The 27,200-nt window shown below is 40.7% G+C and overlaps 1 long non-coding RNA gene across 2 annotated transcripts; it reads left to right on the top strand.

Annotated features, from left to right (window-relative positions):
- Positions 1–370: 370 nt before the first annotated feature.
- LOC141728307 (uncharacterized) lies at positions 371–20,345 on the top strand. 2 transcript variants are annotated; one of them, XR_012579223.1, is made up of 8 exons: positions 371–528; positions 673–731; positions 5,823–5,916; positions 6,755–6,986; positions 7,073–7,211; positions 10,682–10,768; positions 16,533–16,666; positions 18,729–20,345. It is a non-coding gene; the product is annotated as an uncharacterized LOC141728307 (long non-coding RNA). The 2 variants fall into 2 exon arrangements; XR_012579222.1 differs by having other exon boundaries at positions 6,485–6,986.
- The last annotated feature ends 6,855 nt before the right edge of the window (positions 20,346–27,200 follow it).

Here is a 27,200-nt window from a genome sequence, read left to right as displayed (position 1 = left end):
GTATGTCTAAGAAAAAGATAAGTGTGTATGTCCTGCTTTTAAAACACAGGAGCATAAACATTGAATGAAATTTTCTATATGGAACCAAAGTCCCTGACTGAAGGAGTCACCCTATAAACAGGAATTTGCAATACAAATTTAAGAATCTTACTGACCAAATCTTTATTTATAACTATTTATTCTGTATAATTAACAGTATTTTGGTGTATAGAATCAAATATACAGATCTCAGCTTGTGATTTCCATCTGAGCTGGAGCTTTTCACTTCCTCTTTTTAATATACATATGTATGTGCTTCATATCCACCAATGATTAAACATATGTGCTTTGCCTTTCAGGAAATCAAACACATGATATGCAGAACTGGCTGAATCAAGGAAACAACTACACTGACTTTAGGCATCAACTTTGATGTGTAAATATGAGGGGGTTTGGCACTTTGGAAAGAAGAGCTGTTCCTTTCTGTTTTGGTAATCAATGACTTTCCTGCCCTTCATCAGAACAAGAAGTCTTTGCTAATTTTCAGTGGTGAGTGAAAAAAACTCCCCTAATGAACTTTGTGCATGGCTACTGCTTCAGTAAATGGTATTCTGCTGCTCTTTTTTGTCAATGTTAGCTCATCTTTATTTAGGCTGCTTCATCTTTTATTATTCAATGTTCTGTCCTCTGCAGAAATAATGAAGCAACAATAAGAAGAATCTTGACTGCAGCAGGTGCCCTGCCTTTGAAAGGTGAGAGCAGTTCACAAATGCTGTTTCCTCCAAACAGTAAGCAGTGCTATTTAGGAAAGTGCTTATAAACAAATGTCTTGCAGGGCTCTTACACAGCATCGTTTTTAAAGGTTCTGCTTTTGTCAGAGAATTAAGCTAAAAACCATCTGCCTTCTGTCTTAGAAGCAGTGGACTAAATCCAGATTGAGAGGTGGGAGCCTCACCTGCACTGAGCTGGGTTCACTTTAGTGCTAATTGTAATTCCAAGGAGCTGTAATTGCCTCACCGAGCCTGGGAGGAGGGAGCAGCATCGCCCTTCTCTCTTCTCCTGTTTGCTACAGCCCTCCTCTGACAGAGATGCTCGAGGGCAGGAGTCAAAATGGAGCAATTCCCATGGGCTTTTTGCCCTACACATCCAGTGCTCTTCCTTCCCCTGGCTGCAATCTGCCTGTGGAAAACTCAACTTCTCCTCTGAGCTTGTGGCTACATCCCTCACATCCCTTTGGTCCTTCCCGAATCACTCTCTGCCCCTTTACCAAACCCCCTGCTCCCCACCACTTCCATTTAACTCCTCCCTCTGACATCCTCTGGTTTGCCATCCTCATTTTTCCTTCTGCTTACAGCAGAGCTGCAGGAAAGCTGCCTGTCTCAGGCCCATGGGCCAATGTCACCCCAGTGCTGACAGGAGCTCTCTGTGCCATTTTCAAAGGTGGAAGGGGGAAATTGCCTCTGCAAGGAATGCAAGACAGATGGCTGCAAGTACAGCAAGCACTTACTTGGTGAAGGGAAATAAAACCTGTGCCTATTGCACTCTGACAGATTGGTTTGAAAGGGTTCCATGCAGTTTATTACCTCCAACCTGATAAAAAGAAACTTATTTAGCATCAGTGACACCCCACGTTTAATCCTAACTCTTTCAGTGGGGAGGCAGAAGATTATAAGTGGTGGTTTGAGAGCCACCAGCAGCTCTTTTGGGCATCTTAAATCAATTTATCTGTAGGCTCTCTGTAATTTGCAGGATGAGGGAATACTGAATGTGAGAGACAGTTGTACTTTTCCATGAACAAAAAGGTCAGAAAAAAAATTGCTTGTCAGGCAGGTATATAGTAAACATCAATTCAGCCTTGTGTGGATCAATACTAGGTTGTGTGTTCATATCCGATTACCTCAGATGGATTAAGATGTTGGATATTATTAAGATAATAAAAGACAGGATTGGCATCAGAATGGTGGCACTTTGTCCTTGAAATTCTGTGGCTGGAGAGGTTGCCATTTGTAGATGCCAGATTGTTCTTGAAACCCAGTTGCTGAAATGAGGGAAGATTTGTACCTGAACAAGCTTTTCCTGTGAAGTTTCCTTTGGATATTCTCTTCCTCCTGATTTTTATAGACCTTTCTTCTTTTGTGCTGTTTTCATTTGCAGCCTCTTCCCATCTTTATGTTTTGTTAATGAACAATTACTAGCATGGTATCTTGCTTCTATAATTGTTTTTACCAGCCAGCACTCCTGGCCATGCTCAGGTTACCCATGTTATTTTTGTGGCAATTTCCTTGAAACTAGGCTCAGAAAATTGAAAAGACATATTTTGCTGAAGGTCAGGTAAGGCATCCATCTCTCCCCATTTTCAAATCTGGCTTGTGAATGTGAAAAAATATCTGTTTCCTCATTAAAATTAGTCTGGGGTTGAACACTTTTCCTACTCCTTCCACCCTGAAGACCAGGCATGCTTTGGGCTCCCCTCCCTGCCTTTGCACTGTTCTGTTAAGGTGTAATTGTTCCTTTTCAAAGTGTCTTTGTAAGAACAGGATTCTTCTGAATTATATTTCTCAGACAATGATTTCAGGCTACAGTGTTATAATTGATCTTGCTTTACGGTGTCATTGTCTTCAGGAAAAAGTATTTTCATCCATTTTAGATTACACCTAAATCTTTCTTTTTCAGTCTGCATGCAGTGTGTATTTTGAATACTTTTTGTTTTTTTGCTTTACATGGCATCTGTAATATCTTATGATAGGAACCAAGTTTAGTTTGAGCTTTGTCCCCTTCTGACTGAACTCCTGTAGTATCAGAAAGATTTAATATCTATTTAACAGAAAGATTTAATATCTTTCTGTTCAGGTATACCATAAAAATATTAATATTAAATATTGATTAAAACATATTGCATGTGTATCCTGGCACAGCAGTTTCCTAGTTCCTCTGTGGGAATACTTCTATTTTTTCCTCTGACTCTTCTGGGGATAGCTTATGATGAATCATTTTAATTGCACTGTGATTTGTAACACAGTGAGTGGAGGTCTCTTGCTCTGCTGTGTCTGATATAAATGTAGGCTTTCCTTCCTCTGACTAATGGCTTAAGATCAAAACATCCAGCACAAATCAATATTAGGTACAGCCCAGCATCACCTGTAGATGGGCTCTGCACTAGGACAGCAAACACAAAATGAGTCACACTTTGTGTGGCTTCCTTTGCCCTGGGTGTTGGGTAAGCTGTGACCTCTGAAGAGGTGATGGTGTTTGTTTGCTTGTTTGTTTGACTTCCCAATTGTTTTATCTCTGATTAGAAGACCCGAGCCCCAGCCACAAGCCCTAAGTGTCAAAGGGTGGCTGAGTCCCGAGGGTGGAGTGTTAGAGATGAAAGTGACTGGAGGCAAGGAGGTTTGCTTTCCCAAGGGAAGGATGGATGGAACCAGAGCAACTCTAATGGCTCTTTGAGTTTGGCTCTGGCTAGGAAATGAGAAGTGGCCCTATCAGAGTAACAGCCAAATGGTCTGGATCGATCCCAATGCAGCTTTGACCTGGTTTTGCTGCAGGCTCTGAGGTTGTTTCAGTTCTCAGCACCAGCACAGGACACAGGCCTGTCCCACTTCTCCTGGAAACAAGGGCTCAGCCGGGATGCTGACACAAAAACTTCTGCTCTCCAGGCAGCAATCTGCTTTTCTTCCTTGCTTTTCATATTCCACAAGGATGGACAGCAGAGAAAGGATTTTTCCTTTCTTTTTTTGTGTTTTTTTAAAATAGCCTTGCCTGGTAGTTTACAAAATCTAACTGATGCATTGATAAGGTGCAGCTATTGTAATCAATAGACAAGAGGCAACCAACTGCTGCTATTGCTCCAGACCATAAAGTTTGTAAACTTCAGACCATAAAATGAGTGTAAGGATTAACTTTCCTGGTTAGATCACCATTTCAGCTACTGAGCTTTTCAGTCTCTTCCCACTCCTTAGACCCTGCACACTTCACAGCCACTCCCAGGTGTCCCTGCTGGTGGCAAATGGATGTAGAAAATGGGTGGGATTTTGTTTGTAGGGTGATTTTTTTCCTTACTTCAGTGGTGGAAGTTGACTATTCATCTGAAAAGTGATGGTTTATGGCCCATCAGGCTATTGCAGATTTTGCTTTTACTTCCTACTTTCAGCAAGGTTTTGCATGTTTGTGAGAGCCACTCAAGGGAGATCTGCTTTTAACACCCTCATTAGGGAGGAGGAAATATTTTGCTTCCAAAAGCTCTTATTCTGTTGTTTGTTTCTGCAAGCTTAAAAATAACAATCTTAGAAATATTTCGAAGTTCTTTAGAGAATAAAGCCTGGTTCAGGAGACTGATGGCCAGATTATGCTACCGGGTATGACATAAATCAAGAACAACTCCACTGAACGCAGGGCCACTTCTCCAGCCTTACCAGGAGCAGAATGTGACCCTCAGTTTAATTTCTGAAATGGTGCCTGAATTTATTGGAGCTCTGCATCTCTGCAGGACCTTTCTTGGCTTTGCTGCAGTGGTAGCCTGATGTAAATCAGATTTCCTTGCAGCTGAGAGCAGTGGTGATTATATATGAAGCTCTATTAGTGCTTGCTGGAGTTTTGTGTTCCTGAGACCATGCTAGGCATTCAGAGAGCTCACCCTTCTGCCTGTGACCTGCAGGAGGAGTAAAGTGTTTTACAGTAGTAATAAAGAGATTACATTAGATGAAGTTATTTTCAGTAACTATATCAGGAAGATTGAGAGTCAATTATCCCGGCCAGGTTCATCTTCAGGACACCAGCAAAGCAGAGGGTGCAGACATTTACACTGTACCAGCAAAAAAAGATTTAAAGGCGCTGTGTTCTCACTGAGCATTATCTGCAGGAGCAGCCAGGGAGGTCACTGAGCATATTTTGGGAGCTGCAGGGGTGCTCTTTGACCCCTTGGACTTCTTTACTCAGCAGCAAAAGCAGGTTGTGTGGCTTTTGTCACCTGTGGAAGTGACTGCTTGGTAGGGACAATAATGCTGAGGCTCCTACTATTTCTGGTCTCTGTTTTAAAAATTTATACTCTACTGCAAAACCTGCTCTGATTTCAGAAAACTTCCCAATATCTTTCTCTGCTGTCTCTGTGCACTTTGACATCTAAGCTGCACATGTATAATTTCCCTACAATAAAGTGCTAAGTGCATTCCTTCTTTCTTTTTTTCCTTTCTTAAAATAATTCCTGCAAGTATGAAATACTTGCTTTCCAAAAGTATCTTTGCTATTTGAGAGCCCTGGATTTTTTTTTTATTATTTTTTCTTTTTTTTTTTTTGCAGGGTCCTTTAAGTCAAAAGATTCTGTTGCTTCTCTCATGTTCCATCCACAGAGGGAAATGTTGCTTGAGGAAGGCCATATGCACTGGTGGATGATTCTGCTAACTATTTTTAAGGAAAGATGTCTGTTCTGAGAATGTGACAGCTGAATCTGTCACCTCTGCCCTTCACAATTAAAATAAATTGAAGATCAGCTGGTGGGTGGGACTAACAGTGATAAGGATATGCTGACATAAATACATAAATCCAGTGTATGTCCCAGTTACTCTGTCCACAAGATTTTGTCTGTTTTGTCACCCTTTGCTTACCTTGTGAAGGAGATGCTTATTTCTCTTCATCCATCTGTGGTTCTACTGGATTTTCTACATACTGAGTTTTTGCCAGTTGGAACACTGAGCTGTGTTTCTGATCAAAATGAGTTGAGTGATTCCAATTTGACTGAATGACAGAAACCCCAAATCCTTCCAGCATGCAGTGGTGTCAGAGAAGGATTATTATGTTTTCAACAGCTCGTGGTGTACCCAGAAACAGATATTGTTTTCTCTTTTCAGCCCTTTTCCTTCCTTTCTGGGGACTGTAATGCACTTATGAGTTCAGCTGTTTATAACGAGGGGATTTCAATGTGGTTTCAGCTAATTCTAGCAGGTAAGTGCCTTTATAGACTCACCTCTGGCACAAGTTAAAATGGTCTACTTATCCAGAGAATGGACCTAAAAAGTGTAATCATCACTTGATCTGCCGTTCTGAATCAGGGCTGTCTATTGAATGTCCCTATTTTGTTTTGGTGGTATTGATTCCCCAGAACTGATTGCATTTCAGGAAGCAGCGCACCTCTTTCTTCCTCAGGCTCTCCTCAACAACCACTTTGTCTTAGCAGTGGTGGCTGAACTGCTAATGCTGCTGCTTTAGCGAAGTAGGGAAACCTAAGGAACTAATCTAAAAGCCATAAAAAAAAAAAAAAAAAGAAAGCCAGACCCCTCAAAGAATTGGCATGACCTTCATGTGGAGCAGTGCATTGGAGTGGTCATAATGGAATTAATCTACATCTGTACCTGGTGGGGAAAAGTCATGGAGTGAAGCAGGATCTGTTTTTACTGAGACCCACAACATGAGCATGATTTATCCCTGTTTTGCTCCTGTATGGCTCTGTTAGCTGCACTTAGTGGTCTGAGGGGTTTACTGTAAAGATGTTTTCTCCTGGTTCTGTTCCCAGTTGCTGTAAATCAGAAGCTGTTTCACTGAGCCTTGTGACTGGAGTTGTATAAAACCAGTGCGGTTTCTGGAGTTTTTTTCAAGAATTTCAAAGAATCCTGTTTATTGCATAGTATTTTTGGCTGTCAGCAACAAATGACTATTTCTGGATGAATTGCTGCTCCCATGTGTGAGAGGGTTGGATGCTGCTTTAGGTTAGGCCCAGAGAAGGACTGTGGTAAAATTGCTCAGGCCAACAAATCTTCTGTGATTTCTGGAATTCTGTCTCAAGGTCACCAGAATCAAGCTTCAACTTCTGTAAGAAAGTCTTTCAACAGCTTTTGTAATGAAGTTTTTGTTGAGGAAGGACAAAGATTGCCCCGAACTTTTGCAATGTCTCTGAAGATGCTGTGTGTGACTGGAGGGAGGAAGAAAGAAAGAGTTTTTCCCACCTTGGAAAGGACTCCAGTGTACCTGAGGGCAGAGGTTGCTGATAGCAGGATACAGATCCCCTCAATTCCTGGGTAATTCTGAAAACTGTGTGGCTTTGCATGCTCAGTTCTGGCAAATTTGAAAATATTATTCTAAATCCCTGTCCTGTTGTTCACAGCTGCTTCACAAAGCTACATTGCTCTTTCTGGTTCCTGCCACTACAGAAGTGTGGGTCCTTACCAGCTTCTTTTGCTCCACTTTTTTCACCACAAAGTTGTTTAGCTGGCTCTTGGATGGGAGTTCTTCCTTGTCTCAAGGTAAACAAACAAACAAACAAACAAAAATAGGAGGTGTCTGTCTCACAGACACAGAGACTTTTCCTTTGATGCACTTTCTTCTGATTCCTGCACTCTGACTTTTCAGCAGGTGATAAAATATACCTGCCCCTTGCAATCAGAATATTATATTTTTATGTGCTGACTTATCCCCTGGGATCTCCAAACACACTGCAAACCTTTTGGCTAAGCTGTTGTGAAGGGAGAGGCTTTGTTCTTATTTCCTGCTTAAAAAAATTGAGGAAGAAAGGAGTGATTTGGCCAAGGTTTGTGTTTAGCTGCAAGGCCTTAAGCTGTATCTAACATCCATTTTTTAATTATATATAGCAGGAAACCTTTCAGAATGTTTTGGGTGTTTGGTTTTGGGTCTACAGCATTTGGAAAACACTTCTCAAAACAATACAAGGGAAAATTATGGGTCCTAGGCAGCTCTAGATTAGCTGGTGAAGGTTGTGAGTGTGTAAAATGGTGGATTTTAAGTCCTTTAAAAGTATCACTGATCAGACCCTCAAAAGTTGCAATATTTTTCACTACCTATGTAATAAAATATTCCTGCAAGCCTACAGTGCCATCCCCAGGCCCACCTCAAATGAGCAAATCTGCTGCCTTTGCTTTCCATCTTTTGGGAACACTTTTCCTCATGTGTTCCTTTTCCCCCCAAATACAGGAGTGAGGTGGTCTGCTTGTTTTCTGTTTAAGGCTCAGGAAAAAGAGTGAGGAAAGGAACATGACATTCATTTATCCTGGCTTTTCATGTGGTAAATTTCCTTTTTTTTCTTACTGGTAAATGAGAAACTTGAAGAATCCCCTAAATGATCCATAGATACAGTGACTACCATATAGTGGCCCACTCTGACTTGTCCATGGAATTTTTTTATTTGAATTTTGTACAAACGTAATAATTTTGTGTGATTTCCCATGTTAATTTTAAAGTTGATCATCCATGTTTGGGTCTCTCTTTCCTGATGCTTTTACTTCAGAATGATTGATCTATAGTAAATGAGGCAAATATATGAAAATATGTCAAATGTGTGTACAATGACAGATTTAGGTAATTCACCAAGATAATTTTCAAGTGCCACTGGCTTCTGCATTTATTATAGTCAATTCTGTAGCTTATGTTTCATGAATTTTTAGTCCTGATGTAATAATTTTTATCTGTAGGAATGACTTTAATACTAAAACTACCTTAAACTAACAGCAGCATACACATGAAATAATAAAACAAAGCAAATTTTGATCTGGAATAGGGGAAAGTACTGTGTTGATCCAGCCTGGAGTAGCTACAGTTTATGGTGGGAGATTTTTTTTCTGCTCATGTCACAGGCAGAAATATGGAATCATAAGGCAAAAATGAGTAGCACCTTCAACATGAAGGTTTCCTACATAATTGGAATTCAAGGGACTACCCAGCTGGTGAGAAGGAATTGGTAGGTGTGGGATATTTTATGATAGCAGCCTTGTGGCGTGCCTGAAGCAAGAAATGCAAACACATTAAACTCTAAGGTAATGTTGCTTAAATAATTTGTGTGCTTCTGTATATATATATGTTTGCACAGCAGCAGCAGCAGTTATTGAAGCTGATGCTAGATATTTCTGGAATTTCCATTCAGTGCAGGGGTTAGCTACGTGTAATTTTGAGATGTGATGGCATTAGACATTTCTCAAGCACGTGCCAAAACCAACAACCCAGTAATTGCTTTTTTGCTTTTCCATTGTTCTCTGCTATTGTAACTGCTTTCATGTGTTTGCACTGACTTATTCTTATCTGTAGTGGTTTTAAATTATAAATCTACAAAGAGCTGATACAAACTTAGAAAATTATAAAAGCTGCAAACACTTGGGTCACAGCACAGTGATGCACAGCTTTCCTGAATTGAACCATATTTATGTTGCTATGATCATCTAAAACAGGTTTACTTTCTGTGCATTTTTGCTCAAAAGCATTCTAAAACAGTGAAGAACAACAAACAACCTGGCTTTCCTGGGAATAAAATATTTACAGAGGAGAGGTAGGTGTGAAGCCCCCTGGCAATTCTTCAGGCAGAGGATGGAGCACAAAGCAGATGGGTTTCACTTGCAGCCTGGGATGTTGCAGGTGGCATCAGAGTTTGAAATGTCCACAGATGCATCCCCAGGAAGGTGAGGGCATGGTGTGCACTCCCAGCTGTGCAAGGTGCTCAGAGCTCTGTCCTTGTGCCCAGCTGGGCTCTCTCTGCAGGGCCCCATGGCAGGGAAGGGTCTGGAGGTGCCCCATGGCACACAGGAAGCACAGGGAGCTGTGGGGGGCTGGCCTGAGCTCTGCTTTCCATGCCCCAAATTTGGCCTTTTGCCTCCTTAGCCAGGGATCGGGTAAAGGCCAAATTTTGGCTGCTTAAATTCATTGGTGTCGCCAGAGGTGGGCAAATCTGTCCTAAAAAGGATTCCTGTGTGTGAAGCATGTCAGCTTCAGATATCACAACATGCTGCCTATCACAATGTACTCCAAAGTGAATTCCCATCTGATCATCCAGGAAATGTCAGATTTTGCAATGTCTGTGATGGATATAATAAGAGTCTATCATCAAATGTCTCTCAAATTCTAATGAGGCAGAAGAAACAGTAAAGCAAACACCTTGTCAAATTGATCTCTATTAAAAAAAATCTGTTCAATTAATAAAACTGGCCAAGAATCTAGGAGTGTGGGATGAATCACGAGAGTGATGGTTTTGCAACCTCAGTTTCACCAATTCCTAATGTTAGGGAGAAAGTGGTTATTAAGTGAGATGGAATCTATGAGATCTTTCCCTGCCCTTTGTTCTCTGGGCATTAGAGCCCAGAGAACATGCTCGTGCTCTGGCAAGAGCCCAGCATTAAAAGAAATTAGGATTATCCAGGTTTGTGAGGGGAGAGGATGAAGCTGGTAAAAACATCTCAGGCAGTCGGGAATGCAGCAAACAGCAGATCTCCATAATTTCTCTCCCCTGATGACCAAAGCCAATACAGGAGAGAGAGGGGCAGAAATGTCTGGGGTTCAGCTCCTGTGTTTTCCCAGGAAAACAGGGCTAAAGGCTGTAAAGGATGTGCCCATATCTGCAGGATGCTGGTAGCTGTATTTAATAGGCACTTAAGTGCTTAACATGATGTAATTGTTAACACAGGGTTTCTACGCAGTAATAAATCCACTTATTAATAAAACTTCCTGAGAACTGATCAAAAAAGAAATTATGATTTTCAGGAGAAAAGTGAGAAATTTCCTGCTTATCAGACTTAAAATAGTAAATGCCCTCCATGAATAGACAAAAAGAGTCCACTGGAAATTATTTACTGAGCTAGTACCTGAGGGTGTATAATGTGCATAAATTTGATGCACATTTCTTTCCTTGGCATTTAAGAGAGTCTTTTTCCATGTGAAATGGGATAGCTGGTACAGAAAATTGAACTGATTCTGCTTTCTGGTTCTGTCCTTTCAGCCAGGACAAGGAGCTCAGGCTGGCCGTGCTTGAAGGAAGGGAAATGCAAGATTTGGAGATCGCAACCCTGTCACACTGCAGTTCATGGTGAGGTGGCCATTTACACAAATTCATTCAGATGCTTCTTTCAAGCTTTATTTGTTGTATTCCACAAAACTGGGCTATGTGTTTTTGCCTTGGAGCAAGATCATGTTTATTTTTCCCTGGTAAACAGAAGGCTGTTTTTCAGACTTAAAAAAAAAGCTACATATAAAAAGAAAAGAAGCCTGTACTTGATGTAAAATTTGAAATAGTGTTAGGTTATTCAAGTGAAAATATCACTACTACTTGTTTCAGACTTGGGTTGGGTTGTAGGGGTGATGGAAAAAATTCTGCATGAAAATGGATTCTCAGCAAAGCCTAACAGAGTATTCAGTGCTATGCTTTATAGTTTGTCCATAAATAACAAAATAAAAAAGTAACAGCAGTGAATTTGGCAGAATACATGATGAAAAATGATGATTTTATATAAATTAGCATGTCTATTTTCCAGCTACAGAGGAAATATCAATTAAATCTCTTCCTTTGAGACTAAGAGCAGATCTTTAACCCTAATTAATATTTTTACCTGTAAAATTTGTATGAAATGAGGAATTACATGGTACTGGAAGTGGTCACAACCAGCCATGAGAGATGTCTGTTGAATGATTTATTATATATATATCGCATGGATGAAAGGCATGCATCCAGGTATAAGCGGCCTCCTGGAAAATTCAAAATTATGTTTTAAATGTGGGCAAAATGTTGACTCAGTCAAGTCAGATGGATTTCAATAGTGTCACGTCAATAATAAATGTACTAGAAAATCCCATCCCAAAAATGTCATGGCAAGAAAGGGTTAGACATGGGCTTAGCAATTCCTGCTCAAATGCAGTGGTTCCTCTCTTAGTGGATGCAAACTCCATTTCTTCTCTCTCTCTTCTGTTGTGAGAGTCAGCCTGTGCAGGATTTTATGTTATTTATGCAAACATTTGCACCATATTGATTAAGAGCAGGGTCCAGCAGAGCCTTTATAAGCCTTAATAAAATTCTGGCTATTGTTATCACTTGGCAATTCATGAAAGGATGTGCTAAGAACCCATAACCTTGTCTGTTCTGTCAAGAGTGTTCCCTTGTCAGATTCATGTGGTTTCAGTCCAGCTTTTCCTTTTGTCTGTTTATATGCAGACATAACACTTAACAAGGGATAATCTGTAAACAAGAGCATGCATTATGCAGATAAATAGACTCCCACTGCTGAAAAAATCCTTAGCAGTTTGCATTAAAAATAAATACAGATGCAAACCAGAACTCAATATTTATTTTAACAGCAGGACTTTATCATTGGTAGCATTTCCCAGGATTAAATAAGTGGCTTTTAAAAGAGATTCACCAGTCCAGAAGTTTGAAACAGTTTAAGCCTTTTCTTAATAGCACCAAAGGGAGAGATAACAACAATTAGCAGTTCTTCACAATATCAGGAAATTGCATCTGCATTAGCTGACTGAGAACTGCTGGATCCCTGCAGCCACAAGTCTCTTTACCCACTGATAAGTGTGGCCATCAGAAGTGAGAGGAAGAAGGCACCAAGATTTCCACAGATCTCAGCATTTTGAATAATACTGAGGTTTTATTCAAGGCACAAAACGGGTTTGGCTACCATGCCCCACTGAAAATCCAGAGGAAAGAGACATAACTCTCACTGGGCTGTTAAATATTCCCAGTATGTGCTTCTCATTAATTTTAAAGGTGCTGCTTAGAAGTAAATTTGTCAGACATCAAAAATAAAAAAAACCCAAACATTATTTTTAAAAAATTATATTATAAAAAATGAAAATTAAATAAAAAAAAAAAAATTTTCCGAGAGCATCACATTTCTAAGCTTCCCTGCAGCATTTATTCTTGAATGCTAGACTCAGTCTAGCTTCAGTCTAGTTTCCCTCATCACCCCATTCCAGTGTTTTTGATGTGATTGGGGTCAGAGGGGTAAATATGAGGTCCAAGGGATCAGAGCTGGAGAAGGAAACAGTGTTTAACTCCAAGTTCTGGATTTAAGATGAGATCACAAAAGGTGGCCTGGTGAGGAGCTGTCAAATAATAATGAGCAGGGCAAAGGGACCACAGCAAGAAATGTTCTCTAGTATTTCTTGGGATAAAATTATAGATACACTTTTGCATTTGAGTATTATATTATATTTAAGTATTATATTATATTATATTTAAGTATTATAGCAGGAAGGTAAGAAAAATAAAAGCACTGAAACACCTGGATAAGAGGTAGTTGGACTGTGTCTTCTGTTCACTGGGGATGCAATTATGTTTTCTATCAGGCTGCCTCTTTAAAGATGCTTTCTCTTGCATAGACATCCACTTGATCGGATTATTTTAAATCTCTTGTTGTTTTGTGGTTCCTCTCCATCAAAAAGAAGGAAATGCTTTCACTGTATGAAAGCTGCATGGCTTGGTGTAATCAGTTAATCCTGCTCTTTACAGTCATAAATCTTTCTTCCACCAAAGGATCTTGGAGAGAAGTTTTATTCTTTTTGCTGGCACAGAGGTAAAGAAGGAATTTGAGAACTATTCTATGACACCAAACTGAGCCCAGAAGGCTTGGAGTTGAAATTTTTCAGCCAGCATTTGCCAGAGTGGGAAGGACTTGAGGTAAAAGTCCTGTCTGAGATCTCTCCTGCTGCAAGTTTGCTTATTGCAAAGAGAGCCTTGGAAATGGTGACACTGGGACTGGTGGGGCTTCCCACATCCTGCATGTATTTAATTGTCCACATTTAAAACCTGCAATGTAGCAAATCTCAGCCTTGCAGGTTGACAGGATTTAAAAAGAGCAAGGATCTGTGGTGTCTGCACTGTCACAATTGGGTGAGCTTAGACAGGAGACTGGGACCTGGGTCGTGTCAAGTCCATGACCACATCTGAAAATCAGTGGATGTGTTTCCACTCACACAAGCAAGGGGAGGATTCTCACCCTGCAGAACTCAGCAGATGCTTAGGAGACTGTGTCAGGCTTTTTTTGTTTTGTTCTCTCCTCTCCCTCAGCAAAGCGCAACATATGGTTAACTTTCCTGTTGCATCGTGGGCTGCTAATGAAGCAGACACTTAAGATAATTATGCTTCCCTCTTCAAGCTTCCTGATTTGGCAAGCTCATCTGTTTGGAATTCTGGGGTATTGCAAAGATTTGTGGTTTTTATTTTTGTTTCCTTAGTTCTCATTATACATGAAAAGCTGCATATTTTGACTTGTTGAAAATCCAGTTAAACATTTAAGAATCCAGAAGAACCTTTCAAGACATTCCCATCCTTTTAAAATTTTTTTTTGGTTGCTGTTTTTATTGTTCTTGGAGTGGGTGTTTTGGTGTTTGGTTTTGTTTTTATTTTCAATTTATTTTCCAGCAAAAACAAATGTAATGTTTCATTTGGGTGATGCCAGCTGTCCATTGCGAATGCAAACGATGAGTCAGTGGAGTTGCATGGCTGCCTTGAAATAATGTGTGAAATACAAGTTCCACATCCTGCAGGTGCCTCTGTTAGGAGAATCTATTCACTCAGAGGACATTTAGGATATATTGTACAGCTGGTCAAACAATGCCTTCAGGCTCTCTGAAAGTTTTCACGGGAAATTAAATGCTTTGGAGTTTGCTGCAAAACATTATTTTATAAAACCAGGGTAATTTTGATGGTGCTCTTTTTAGACTGCTAATGTCAGTTCTCTGCCTCTTCTATCCAATTTGCCTCTTTTATTCTTTGTTTTAATCAACTGTATGCAGTAAATTTCTAAGTTGATTTGTTGTGGTTTTTTTTTTTTCTTTTTTTAACCACTTTGTGATGCTCAGCTATAGACATGGTCAGTGTTTAGGTAATAGGGGATGTGAATATTTTTTGTCTTTGGCCCGTGGGGTCTTTACTGTGTGCTTCTTGGTGCCCTAATATTCTGTAATCTCCGAAATATTTATTCCCATTCTAAAACATTTAGATTTCTATTTCAAGGATACTTTATAAATCATGAGAGTTTAAAAGGTACCAGGATAGCAAATGGGCAAAAGGGCTCTGCAGTTTTTTGTGTGCCTCTCATGGAAAATGCACACACTTAGAGATAAGACAAAGTAGCATAATCTGTTCTTTCCAGCTCCAATTTAATCAGACTAATTAAAGATGCCTCCAAATCTTTTTGTATTCAGCCAAGAGCACAGGTTCTTAAAAGCCATTGAGCTTCATGTGACTTAAATGCCTGCCTGAAGTTGAAAAACACCTTCTTAAAAGCTTGGAATAAAAAGAAACTTTAAGTGCCCATGTTGCTGACAGCCAAAGCTCTCATGCAGCTTAATTAGGAGCAAGTTTGTTAATTAGAGTAGCACAAATTACAAACTCTTGGAGACCATGCTGGAGAAAAGAATGACAAAAACAACTAACTCATCAAAACCTTAAATAACAGAAAACTTCCTTTCCTTCCTTACTCTAATTCTAGGGGCGAAACTCCAGACATTGTTAGGGATTGGAAGAGAAGAAAGAGGCACTGACTGCATCAGATTTCTTCACTTCTGATGTGAGGAGAGTGGACTGCACAGAGAGGGAGATTTTTTAGCATCATCATCCAATGTGGGATGCAATAGCTTAAGTTTTATGTTGGTGTTTTTTGTCTCAAGACTTGGGTCAAAAGAGAACAGTCCTCAAAAGCTCTGATGAAAAAAATGAATATTCACATTAAATTTGAACACATTGATGAACCAGTGGGATGATAGAGGTGACTTCCCACATGACATCAAGTTTGGGATGCAGTGTTCTTCTGGGAGTGATTTCACTAAGTACAGCAAAAAGAAAATCCCTACATTTGCAAGGATTCTAAGGAACTCTGAGTGAAATTAGTGTGATGAGCTGGGGGAGAGGGTTTTGGGGAGCTGCATTTAATTCCCAGGGGTGGAAGGGAAGGCAGGAAACATCAGCATCCTCTTCTGAAATTATCCCGGTTCAGTGGGACAGCCCAGCTTAACCTTGCCTAAACATGAAGACAGAAGATGACATTAGGAGGATCCTCAGTGTCTTATTAGGCACTGAGATCCTTGTGGAAAGGAAAGGTTATGCAAATGAGTGTATTTTCTATTTTTTTTTTCTCCTAGACTGCTGACACAGAACACTGATGAGATTTGGGGGAGATGTTTTAAATCAGAGGCTTGGGAAGAGTTGACAGTTGCAGAAGGGCACTGGGGTCACCCAAAGGCATCTGGTAGGACTGTCAGTCAGGAGCACGGTGCTACTTTGCCAAGTGTAGGGTAGGAGAGAAAGCTGAGCTGCTTTGGAGAAGGAATAGCTGAAGGTCAGGGTTGAATTCTCAAAAAGTAGCGAGGGTACAGATGTGAACTACATCAAATTAGGCACAGGGCCAAAAGTGCGCATTAGAAATGCTGCTATGCACAGTGTTTATGGAAGTTGGAGTCATTTCTGCATTTAAACATAAACCAAGTCAGCAAAAATTACAGGAGGAAAAAAGACACCTCTTGAGGACTGTTGATTACAGAGAGTATAATCACCTCTGGTTTTGGGCCCAATTTTTCTAATTTCATCCTTCCTTCCCTGTATGTGTCCCCCTTTCCTTCCCCCTCTCTCCCCACCTTGGCATTTTCGGTGTTCAGGACTATTCAGGTATTATTTCTTTTACTTCCCACTATTTGTTGTCAGCTGTTCCCCTGACTGCTAGCAAAAGCTTTACTGAGATCTTGCCAGCGACTGAAAACACCTGGAGGTTGCTTTGTATTAAAAAATACAGAGGTATCCTTACTTTGTCCATGGCTGTACTGACTTCAGTGTTTTCTTTCACCTCCTGAAGCATGGCCTGTCCAGGCACAGCTGGTTTGGAAAATGGGCCAGGAAGTGTTTCAAGAGCAGACATTTCTGGAACACTGAATGGACAAACCAACCTACCCCCTGATGCAATAGAGGCAGAAAATTAAATCTGAAGAGGTAAGAGAAAAACAAAGCTATGATCTAAATGCTGGGATATAATTTCTGAGAAAAAGTATAGGTGTTATTATTTCTGTTTCTTTCTTGAGAAAACAGGGTGTATGGCACAGCCTCCAAAACAGCACTGGCTTTCTTGTGAGCTCAGGTAAAGCTCAGATGCAGTTCCAAGGAGAATTTCGAGCATGGTTTAACCCTGACAACAAAGTGCTGTGCAGCTCACTGCCCCCATCAGGGTGGGGAGCCAGCAGCATAATATATATAAATAACTGCTCAGCAGCAATTAAAGCAATGTGTTATCAATATCATTCCATCCTAAATCCAAAGCACAGCACTGCATTTGCTGCTAGGAGGGAAGTTAACTCTGTCCCATCCAAAACCAGAACAGTGTCCCTCAAAGGGTTATACGGCAAACGCTGAGCTGTGGCAGCTGAGGATGGATTGGATAAGGAAACCAAGCTGACAACAAAACACTTTGCTTTACTACAGAAACAGCGGGGAAATCAATCTGGCTGAAACTTTAACCTGGCTGCAGTGACATTTCCACAAAAGGCTCCTTTGCTGGGAGATCATGCATTGCCACTTCTTAGGGAAGCAGAGTTCCTGGTTGCATTGTAAACCTTAATATTCACAAGGGTAAAGCAAAGCACACAGAGTATGCTGTGAGTGTGGGGCAGCTGTAAGGACATTAATGAGCTTGTAGGAGAGATTTCAGTGGAATCTTCACATTCTCTCATGATTAATTACTGTCTGCAGGAATGGTTCTCATCTTTGTTATGGTAGCAATGTTTTGGGCTGCCCTGGCATGTCACCCTGAAGATGGCTGTGCTGGATTGGATGTTAGTCTGGAACCCCAACATGTCAAACCTAGAAATAATCCAAACCTCCCTGAGCTGCAGGGTGCTGAGATCTGTGAGACCACACTTCATTAATGCTTTTTTCAGATCTGTTCCTTTGGTCCAGTGAATCATGATCCCCCAACAAGTGTGCTGGCCCAGTGACTATTGCTGGTCACTATTTACCCTAAAAGGTCTATAAAAAGAGGAGCCTGGACCTGAATTGCAAAGTTCTATAGTTTAGAGAGCAAAAGGTAGGGTAGGCTGGTCCTGTTGCTGTTTTGCCCAGCACACAGGCTCAGTTTTCCTGACAAATGATGGACAGTGCCTCCAAAATTGGAACTTTGATCCCAAAGGGGCCCTGTGTTATTATAACATAAAGAATGGTTATTAAACTGTCAGAGGGTTAATAGTTTCATCTTAATAATCTTGATAGATGGTGCACATTTCACCAGTGCTCCAAAAGCCCTCAAAGAGCTTTAAAATATTTTACTATTGGCTTGCCCTTCATTTCCCAAGGAAGTCTAAGGAGAACTCTTCTTGCTAATAAATTCTTTATCATAACATAGCTGGTTGTCCTCTTATAGAAGGGAAATATATCCTTTGCTGTGCTGTCTGATTAATTGGTCTAATTTTATCAGGAAAATTAAATTCTCTTCGTTATCTAGGAAGTTATTTAAAGAGGTCTGAGCAAAACCCCAGCCCATGAGCCTGATGACTTTATTAACTTATTACTTTTTAAGTGAGTTCTGTCTGAAGCATTCCCTTCAACTTTGACGACTATTTGTCTTCTGTTCTCAGCATTTCAGGATGACAAATGGGATGTCAGATATGACTTACTGTAGAACCTTATGGGATTCATAGAGGGTGGCTTTTACCCTTACCTCCAAGTGCTCTCTATGAGGCAGACTGTAAAGCTGGACAATTTTGACCAAACCAGAGATCTCAGTGGCTTTACAACAGGCAAAGTAGCAGAACTCTTAACTGAAGCAGTTCTTAAAACATTATTGATCTTTGAGTGAGAAAAAGTAATAAAATATATGGGTAGAAATATGCATGGGATTGATCCCAGTTGTGTGTGTGTAGTACACAAACCAAAATAGATTCCTGGCAGTTTTAAAACATTGTAAACTGATGCTTTACTTGTCTTTGCTTACATCTGTTTCAGAAAATAATAATTTCCCCAGATGTGCAAAGCTGAGGAAGATGTTAATCTTTGTGTTTTCCAGAACTACGTCAGGAGGAATGTAACAGCCAGACTGAGGGACTCTGCTAATTCACTTTATTCTGGCCTCATCCCTGATGGAAAGGGCAACACTTGGCAATGAGGTGAGACCATGAAGGATATAAACCCTCATGCCAATTTGCAATAACCTGTGTTTAGAGAGAGCTTTTCCCACAGGTTTATAGGACTGTGAAATGGTCCTGATGCCCAGGACCATGTCCAGATGCCTTCCACATATCTCCGAGGCCCATGAATGAATCTCCAACCTCTCTGCTCAGCCTGTGCCAGTGCTTGGTCACCCTCTTAGTGTTTCCTGATTGTCAGAGAAAAATGAGGCCTTTGCCGGGGTCGAGCCATTTGTCGGTGAGGGGAGACTCAGACACTCAATATGAGTGATAAGCAAATTCCCGTTTATTGAAGAGAGCATCAGACACTTATACAGCGAGTAATAAGCTTATGAATATTCTGTAAGCTAAGCAATCTATTGGTTAAACTATACTATCAACTCATCCTCATTCCTTAGGGGTTACATCTCTCTTTTCTCATGTCTCTTTCACTGTTTGTTATCCTACCACAGCTAGGCCCAAGGACACTGCTATCTGCGCAGGTGCAGGACTTGGAATTAGCCATGGTTTTGTACTTTTCTATTCTCTAGCAGCTAAATTCCCAACACCTGATGTTCAGGCAGCACCTCCTGTGTTTCAGCTGGTGCCCATCTCCTTTTGTTCTGTCACTGGGCGCTGCTGAGAAGAGCCTGGCTCAGTCTTCCTTGCACCCTCCCTTCGGGCTGGTGGAAAAATGAGTATGAGAGGACATGGCCTCAAGCTGCCCCCAGAGGAGGTTCAGATTGGATATTAGGAAAAATTTCTTCACCAAAAGGGTCATCAAGCCCTGCAGCAGGCTGCCTAGGGAAGGGGTTGACTGGACATCTCTGGAGATGCTCAAAGGACATGGTTTAGTATGAACTCAGCAGTGTTAGGTTAAGGGTTGGACTCTAAGATCTTAAAGACATTTTGTAACTCAAATGATTCTATGATTTATCTCCAGTATTTATATTTGTCTCCAGTATCAGCTCTCCCCTGAGCCTTCTGCACCCAGGATCTTGCCAGCCTTCCTTGCTGAAGCCTTGGCTCATGTTCCCTGTGCTGTCCAGCAGGACCCCCAGGTTATTTTCTGCCAAAAGCTGCTTTTGCAGTAGCTTGGCTCCCAGCACAAGGGTTCCTTCCCACTTGTAGGAAATTCCTCCCCATGCACAGGAGGGCTGCTCCTTGGTGGTTGGTCAGTTCTTTCAACTCTTCACAGAAGGCACTGAAGGATGATTTGCATCCCCTAAAAGAGAGTAAGTCATGACAGTAATGCAGACAACAGCCCACTGTAATATATTGCACTCCATGAAGTTTGGAGGGAGACAACATAAAACATTAAAACATAAGTGAAAGCCTTTTATTGATTGCCCAGAAAGGGGATCTAGAGATTAAAAAATAGCTACAGGAAAGGAAAACAGAAAGCACAAATGATGCAGAGTTCTGCTCATGGACACTCTTCATTTGTAGTTCACTGCTTTAAGTTTTAATGCTTCCTTATAAATCATATGAAACACTCAATATTTGTCTGTAACAATCTGAAATGTATATCTTTATAAGATTAAAAGTACATTAGAATTGTCCATTATTTTTATTAATAAGTTTAATGTCGATGCAGTGGTCAGGCATATATGATTTATATATATACTTATATAAGATTTATATATATACTTATATAAGGTTTATATATTATATGAAGCTGAGAGGAATATGGTGTGGAAATGGCTGTGGTGCCATCTTCCCTATCCATAAGAAAGGCACTGAAATACCCAAAACTTCACAAAGCCCAAAGTCTGGACAAGTATTTTATGGTAAGAGATAAAACAAACCCAAATGCATTGTGCCCTTCGCTGTCAACATGATAACTTGTAAGTGTTCTTTTTCCTGCATCTTCCTTCTATTATTATCATCCTGTCTGAGCTAAATGACCTGTGACAGATGAGAAATATAGGATAGTTCATGGACAAATAGCACACTCAGAATTGGGCGTTTTGTGAGAGTATTGTAACCTATGCTGAAGCTTAAGAGAAATGCAAAAGAATTTTTTTTTATTCAGTCTGGAACAATTTTCCAGGTAGTTGATTTAATGAAGTGCAGGATGAGGCTTCATTGTGTTAGACTTTTCTGATTGGAAGGTTGCCTTCTGTGACTTTTTGTGGAAGGTAAGAGCAGTGGCAACTTCCTGGTTAAATATGTGATGGCAAATCAGACTCAGTGCTGCAATAAACATAATATTCCTGGCATTCATGCTTCATTCCCTGAGGGTTTTGGAGATACTTCTGGTTTTGGAGATATTTCCGATTTGATCTTCCATGTGGAAGTTGGATGCTTGCCTCTCTAAGCCCAGGTTGCAACAGAATTTTTATTTTGGACTGAACTTAAGCAGATGTAATGGTTCTGGTGTTGGGACTGAGGCAGGATGAAGTCACCACTTTTTAAGGTCCCTTGTATCTCTATAGTTCTGTAAACGTGTTCCACCATCAGAGCTGGACACAAATTAGCTGCCAGGTTTTTTATCTCCAGGTAAGTTGCACATTTTGCTCCTTCACAGAATAGAGAACAAGCCCTCCCATGTGAAGCCACCTTTTATTCCTTCCCAGGAATAAAAGATATTCATCTGGTGGTAACCTGCCATTTTCCAGCAGCATTTCAATAAATGAATTACGATCCCTGAGTTTTGTAGCCCTTTCTGGATGGTTGAAGTGTTATTTATAGTGAAACTCAGGCAAGGCATATTCCTTGGTTAGTGAGTTCTTATTTTTATGTGCTACTTCCACTCGGTGTGGGTTAGGCAGATTTTTTTTCCTTGAACTGATGCTGTTCTCTCCATGTAAATCCAGCATTAATTTCATGGCTCAGCTGGCTCTGGGAGGGGTTTCTCTGATTCTCTGATCTTCTTTCAGTAAAGGTGGTTGGAACAGCACTGCCATCAGTTCAGTTCTGCCATCTTCTTATCAATCCATTTCAATAATGTTTAAATCTGAGGACAGGTGAGTGATTTGTTTGAAGCTAATGGCAGCCAAAAGAAAGGATAAGATAGTTCAAAGATAAAGGTGAGGCAATTTCACTCATCTTGACTAAGGAGCTTGAGACTCAAAGGTGTTTTGTTCTTCAGCTGCTCCTTGAAATACAATCTGGTTAATGAAATTCATATTTATTGGTTTGGCTGTTCATTTTTAATTCTGTATCTAATAACTCAGTGCCTGTTGCTTATTTTATTTTTTTTCTATTTGATCTGCAGAATTAATTGTTATTATCCTGAAGTAGTTGAAGTACATTTCTTGAAAATAATGTAAACTGTGCACTTTCTGCCAAATTTTAGCAGCTTGTTAATGCTAATCCCAAGGACCATCTTGTCTCTGACAACAGCATCAAATTACCAATTGCTTTTACAAGACATTCAAGAGTCAATATTTTGCAAAACAGCTTGGGTTGTCACTGAGCAGAAGTGGCTTTCCTAGCTCAACAGCTAAGCTGAGCTGTGGTGTGCATGGATTTTCATCAGGAAGAAACAGATCTTCAGTTCTGGAATTAATGTTCTCTGACTCACACTTTATTTTGACCAAGCCTGTGTCTGGTGTCCAGTGCTGTACGGCTCAGAGCTCTGTTGGTCAGTAGTTTGTGTAAATTTTAATTTTTGTATGTGAGAAAAGGGGCTTGTGTTCTAGAGGAGAGGAGTTCTCTGCTGTGTTGGTGTGGTCTTTATCTTCCAGTGGTCATACAACTCAAGATCCCCTCAGGTAGAAAAATCTTCAGAGTCTAAATCTTTAGAATCCATATACTGACTAGAGATGCAGACAAATACTGTGACATGCAGCCAGCAGTGAAGTTGTGATAGAATTTCTGAAATTCCAGAACTTAATTTTTTTTTTTCTATCTCATATATGCTGCCCTCATGACCCAAAAGATGCATTTTTCTCCTTCAGGAAGGCAGGTTAATACTAATAAATAATATCTTAATAATCTTTAGCCTGTTAGATGGCAAATAGATAGGAACTACTATTTATTATGTTGAATAGTGTCTCTGAGAGGTGAATACCCAGACTGGCTGATGCAAGGTTCCTCTTATCAAGGATGAAAACAGTGAATGAAACTCTGCCTTTAAGGTCTATGAATAAATATTTAATTAAAGCCCAGCTCCTTCATTTTCTGTAGTTCAACAGGCTGTTTGGATTTCATTTTGTTCCCTGGCTCAAGCCTTACTTTCACCCTCCAATATTTATATGCAGGGATGGAGGAGAGGTGGCTGTGCTGTTGGGCATCCCTGAAATGGGGATTGGTTTGTGTTTGGTATTTGTTGTTTGTGGTTGGTGTTTGTGTTTGTTTTTGTGGTTGGTGGTTGTGGTTGGTCTCTGTGTTCATGGTTTATGTTTGTGGTTGTGGTTTGTCTTTGTGGTTTGTGTTTCTGTTAGTGGTTTGTATTTATGGGTTTTGTTTGTGGTTGGTGTTTTGTGGTTTGTGTTTGTGGTTGGTCTTTGTGTTCATGGTTTATGTTTGTAGTTTGTGGTTGTGGTTTGTGTTCATGGTTTGTGGTTGTGTTTGTGGCCTGGCCTGTGGGCACTCAGGGACTGCCCTGTGCCCATCAGTTTTTTATAACACACACACAAGTCCCAGGTGTTTGGAGCACCAGCTTTTCCATCCTGATTCCCTCTCCCTGACAGAAAATGCCTCTCAGCCACGCCGCAAGGCCGTGAAAATGTGTGAGTGCTGCTTGTGAAAATGACCAGATCTGCTGTTTTAGTCTAAGTGTCTGGATGTTTTTTGAAATTGTAATTTCCCTGTGCTGCTGCTGCTGTGTGTAAAGGTGACCCCAGAGCGCTGGGCCCCGGGCAGTTTGCTGCACACAGCTCATCAGCGTGATTCATTAGGCGCGGTGCTCAGTCAGCACCTCCTCGCCAGCAGGATGGAGCTCCTCGCTGATCTGCCAGGATATAACGGCACCTAGCAGAGATGCACAACTCTCTGGAGATGCATTAGGGTTTGATTTTTGCTGCAGCAACACGTTTGGCAGGGGCACAGAGGTTATAACCCCTGGTTCTGTATGGGGAGAGGCAGGGCAGTGTCACCTGCGGAGATCCTGCTGGAGAGGGAGGGCTGAATGCTGCATTCCTGCAGCCGCTGCTCTTTCTGCCTTTCTGTCCCACTTTCACCTCGTTTGGAATTGTTTAAAATTGGTTCGTTGCTGCCTGTGGCCACATGATGGCACAAATCAGTCAAGGGAGCATCACTGTGATGGGAGCGTGGAGAGAGAGGAATTGGGGCTCCTCCTCAGGGCTTATCCCTTATCCCTCCTCGCTGCTGTTTGGATCCACAAGTGACAGGATCACAGTGAGAGACAGGGTGGGGTTTCCGACACAAGCTTAAAAATAAACACTGGAAAAGAAAAAAATTAGAAGAACAAAGCAGGTCTGAAGCAGGAGCAAAAAGCATCTTTGGCAAAAAAAAAAAAAATTTAAAAAATTGGCCTTTCAAAAGAGCTGGTCAGAAGAAAACTTTGGTTTCTCTGATTTGTTTTGGGTTTCTCTTCAAAGGATCAGTAAATTTGCAGAAATGAGGAAGCCCTTTTAATTAATCTTCTAAATCCTGAAAACATCATGTGCTTATTTTCTCTGTGAGATGTGTAGAGAGGAGACTGGTTTTTACAAATAGCGATTAACAAAAATCATTCTCAGCAATTCTTACAACATTTATACTTAGTTTATTACGTCTTCAGTGGTAATAAACTAAATATATTGTACATAAACTTCAGTGGTTCCTGTATCCTGCATTGTCCACCTCCCTTCCTCACCCAGTGCCCTAAGTGTGGGCCTCAGCAGAAAGATTGAACTACTTCACTCAGATTTACCTATCCTAATTTTATTTTTATAGCCCACTATCACTATTAATGCTTAGTGATGCCCCTTCCACTTCACTCCTTGCAATGGGGAGGAAGGATGAAATTTTCAGCATCCCTACCTGTCTTGTATTCACTGCTGCAATCAGAACATGCAAAAGTTGTGTGTTGCTCTGTGGATAAGTCTCTCAGGCTACTTTGAAAGATTATTGTACTTTTATTAACAATGATTTTTTCAGTTCTAGACTTCTGGTTCTAGACCCAAGTCAGCAAAATTAAAGGGAAAAGAAAAAAGGAAAATCTGCACCCCTAAGTCCTCAGGAAGCTCCTCAAGCATAAGACAGAGTGCAGCCAAATCCCTGAACAGAATATGAAAATTCCCCAGCATCAAGCACGCGTTTGACATCTCTGTTAGTAAACAAACAGAGCACAGTTGCATTTCTGGTGACACAGCAGCAGCACAGCCTGTTCTGCCTCCCTCTCCTTGCCCTTTTCCCTGTTCTCCTCCTGCTGCCCCCATCAGTGGCACACATTCCAGAGGCCAGTGACAACATCCGCGTCTCTTTCAGGCTGAGAGCATTAGTCAGGCATTTGAGAGCATTGTTTTCCTGCCCTTGGGTACCCAGCAGCCATGGGAGAGATGCACTGCTAAGTGCTCAGCTGCTGCTCTCTCCTAAGTGAAGGTAAGTGCTGAGCAAGTACAGCACTTGGAAATAAAAGAAAATATTTTTTCTGTGGGGAATGTTTTTTTGACCTCACAGCTGTTAGGTAAAATGAAAAAAAATTTAAAAAATGAAACTGTTGCTGCAGAGAGAGAAAAAATCTTATTTTTTTAAAGAGGCAAAACTGCTTTACTACATCAAATTCATTGCACTACACAGAGAAAACACTTCATTTTAGAAGCATGCTTTTAGATTTACCTATCCTAATTTTATTTTTTTTATAGCCCACTGTCACCATTAATGCTTAATGATATCTTAAGCTGTGTTTGTTATGCTTTTCCTCATGAAAAATTTCGTAAGCAATCCACCAGCATTTCACAGATTTTTTTTTTTGACCTGGAACACAGAATTTTCCAAATGAGAAGAACAGTGCAAGTCAACTATAATCATAAATTTTTTTAGGTTGTAAAAGGCTTTTAAGATCAAGTCCAGACTTCCAAGTCCACCAGTAAATCACACCCCTGAACTCCTCATCTACACATCTTTTCAAAACCTCCAGGGGTGGTGACTCAGGCAGGTTCTTCGAGTATCCAACAGCCCTTTCCATGAAGAAATTTTCCCTAATACCCAATCTAAACCTCCCCTGGTGAAACATGATATTCAGAATTTAATCTCATTTGGCATTTAAAGAAAACACAGGCTGAATACTCAAACTTGCAAGAATCCCTTGAGTTTTTCACTGAACACGGAGAGTCAGGACCTTGGTTTTGTATTTCATCCAATTAAATTGCCTTTGGTCCCTGACTGCCATGCTGAGATACTCCACTAATTTGTATCCAAAAAAAAAAAAAAAAAAAAAAATCCCAAATTGCTTATCTCTGGTACCCATTACTTAATTCAAGGAAAGGAATTAAGCTTGTTTGGGTAATATATTCTGAGATTTGCATGGTGTGGCTTGCATGCCATGATAAATAAGAATAAGACCTTCAGTGGAATTGGAGCCACATAAAGCTCAGTGTTCTTGTTTCCAGATTATCTGTGAACTTTAATTCAGTTCTAGGCCTGGTGGTTGTGTTGGAGCCCAATGCAGTTTGATTTTGATGGCGGGGATGCTGCTTCAGATGGAATGTGGTGACTGGGTAAAGCAGAAGGACTTCCTGAAGGGTTACTTGGAAATGATACCAAGCAGAAGAAAAGTTTAGGTCTACATGTTCTTTAGGGGAGAAAGTGGAGTGCTGAGGGCAGAAAGGCACTGAAGCTTTAATGTGAGTGCAGAAAGAAGCATCATACACCCAAAAAATCCTGTGGTCTCTAGGAAATGCTTGATGAAACCTTTCAGTCTGAATCTGCTGGCTGGCTGAGGGGACAAGGGAGCCCACTGGAGAGCTCATTATTTTTGTTTCCCAGACAAATATGCTTGAATTAGGTGTTGTTTCCTGATGTCCTCTCTGGCAAGGCAGTGCTTCTCTTGCTGGGTTGCCCTGCAGGCCCTCGCTGAGTTCAAGTCAAGGAAAATCTCAGCATCATGCCTGGATGAACCAAAAAATCCAACACCCAACACTTCCCACCCCTACCTACAAAATGTCACTGAGTGCTGTGGCATGTTGTATTGGAACAAAGAATGTGAAATTACATTTTCTTCATGCAGGAAAAAAGCCTCTCCTTTATTCACATAACTCATTTCTATACAGTTTTACAGACCTCATGTGTGACTACAATTGCTTAGAAGCTTTCTTGCCAATTACTCTATTGGTTAGTAAAAGGTATTTTACTTGTCCATCAAATCTCTCTAGTCTTAAATTGTTTACATATTTTCTTCACTGATTCTCATGGGATAGATTTAATGTTTCTCTAGGTGCTAGTTGTTTTTCACCCAGGAATAGATTGTTATGGTAACA

Source organism: Zonotrichia albicollis, chromosome 2 (genome assembly GCF_047830755.1).
Source record: "Zonotrichia albicollis isolate bZonAlb1 chromosome 2, bZonAlb1.hap1, whole genome shotgun sequence".
Lineage (NCBI taxonomy): Eukaryota > Metazoa > Chordata > Aves > Passeriformes > Passerellidae > Zonotrichia > Zonotrichia albicollis.
The sequence above is the reverse complement of the archived record's forward strand: the minus strand, read 5'-3'. Positions and strand labels throughout refer to the sequence as shown.